Source organism: Lolium perenne, chromosome 3 (genome assembly GCF_019359855.2).
Source record: "Lolium perenne isolate Kyuss_39 chromosome 3, Kyuss_2.0, whole genome shotgun sequence".
Classification (NCBI taxonomy): domain Eukaryota; kingdom Viridiplantae; phylum Streptophyta; class Magnoliopsida; order Poales; family Poaceae; genus Lolium; species Lolium perenne.
The window spans coordinates 40543194-40545545 of NC_067246.2; positions in this window are offsets into that span (position 1 = coordinate 40543194).

A 2352-nucleotide genomic window follows, 5' to 3' on the forward strand; every position below is an offset into this window, starting at 1 on the left:
CAATTGCCAATGCGGTAGGAGATTTGGAGCTGCTTTAGCCGAAGGTGGACCTTCCCGCCGCCATTATTATTGAGAGACTTGAAGGAACCTCGATGGCATCCGAAGAAAAGAAGACTCCATAGGAGTAATTCAAAGTCATGTCCCTATTGTAAATAGAAGACTTGGTTACTTGCTACATCAGAGTGTTCAGATGATTATTGTAAACATTATTTATCGGTAGGTGCATATATATGTACCTTTACCATGTTTATGCCATTGGCAAATTTTGAAGGAGCAAATCTTAATTACTCGTTTTTGCATATGTATGTTTGTCAGCAGCAAATTATTTGAGTGATCAGCTCGTGTTGCGGGTCTTGCTAAACCCGTTGTATGTGCAACTTTGCTTTCAACCGATGCATGTCTTGACAGGAGCTCCCGAATATATCGGTGGCACTAGTTCTGCTGATGACTCCGTCGCTCTTTGATACTTCTATAATTAAAGTACCGAGCGTGGGTCGTTATTATACGTGTTTCATGATCCTTGCTATCTGCAGCACTCTTTGAGGCATCTATAGCAAAGGAAAAGAGCAAGGTCCCCGTTGATTTTGCATCATAGCGCTCGTAATTTCAGAGGCTTTTTTAGAGTGCAATCTCTGGGCGTATTTTTCATCGCACCGATGTTCGCCGAAATATGCGAACAAAGTTCATGACGATGTAGTTCGGGTGTCCCGAATTACTGCAATTCTTCAAAGAAACAAAAACTTGAGTTTTCATTAATAAAGTAAGCGAAAAAACTAAGGGGCGAAAAAGAGCCCTGCTGAAAAGAGAAAAACTAAATGATATTCGTCCTTTTAAGCAAGAGGAGGGTTCTTCTTATCTTCGAGCTTGTCCATCGCGCCAGCGGTTTTGGAAGCATCACTGGTTTCATCAGGAGTCCTGGCGGTGATTGTCAGGGTTTTGTTTTCTTCTATGACTGGCGTGCCATCAGCTGTCGAGGTTTTCACTGTCGGAGCTTCCAAAGCAAGGTCGGCTGGTTTCTTCTTCATCTTCCTGACGCGTTCATCTTCCTTATTATCAGGTGCTGACGATTTTGAAGGGAGATTGACAGTTTCCTGTCTTGGCCCAAACTTTGCAGCAATCCTCTTAAACTCGCAATCACAATTATTCGAGCATGAGAAACTTCCATAGAATGTGATGTTTGTTCCATTGTTCCCAGGCATTTTCAGCTTGAGGTATGCGTAATGTGGCACGGCCATGAACTTGGCATAAGCTGATCTTCCGAGTATAGCGTGGTACTGCGATTCCCAGTTCACTACTTCAAACTCGATCTTTTCCTTCCTGAAGTTGTCGGGTTTGCCAAAGACAACGTTCAAGTAAACTTTGCCAAGAGAGTACGCCGGTAAGGTGGGGAGAATCCCATGGAAATAGGTGTCTGTTTCTTCTAGCATCCTCATTGTGATTCCCATACTCTTGATCGTGTCGAGGAATATCAGGTTTAATCCGCTTCCACCGTCCATGAAAACTTTGCTCATCTTGAACCCTCCGATTTGCGCCTCAACTACTAGGGCAGCGTGCCCCGGTTTTGGGATTGTCATCGGCTGATCCGCTCTGCTGAACATAATGCTCTGAGATGACCACTTGATATATTCAGGAATGTTGGCCATAATACTTTCTGCCAAATTGATTTCTTGGGTGAGCTTCTTCATCTCCCTTCTCGAAACACCAGTCCTGTGAATCATACTCATTTGCCCGCGTGGTGGCGGAAAGGACTCGTTGGGGTTGTGAGGTTGAACTTGCTGGACCTGGTGCTGAGGTGGAGGCGGTGGTGTCATGGGTTGCTGCTGCTGCTGGATGAGCTTCTGCATCTCGATGAACTGTCGACAATCTTTGAGCAGGTGACTCGACTTCTTCTTGTTGTCTTTAGAATCGATGTACGCATGCAGGTAGCAAGGAGCGTTTATCTGCTCAGCGAAGGGTAACTCGGGGGTCCTCTGAGGCCGTGGTTTGTAGTTGCTACGGTTTCCAGAGTTGCTCCGGTTGCCGTCCTGTCGATCGTCTCGCCTGTCATCGTACCGATCGTCCTGCCGATCGGAATATCCCGCGGCTACCAGGTTGCTGTCGTCGTAACTGCGGTCTTTTATTTTTCTTGCGGTGATCCCTTTGACCACCCGAATCGTGCCTCCGCTGATCGTCGTCTTTGTCGTCACTGCGTTGTCGCGGCCTTCGTACGTTGTCTTCACCATCAGCCCAGCTGTTGGCAATTTCCATTAACTTGGTTATGGTCTTCGGCTTTTTGCGCCCAAGTTCCTCTATGTAGGTTTTGCGTCAGATGCCGTCGCTAAAGGCATCAATTGCTCTGTCGACGGAAACATC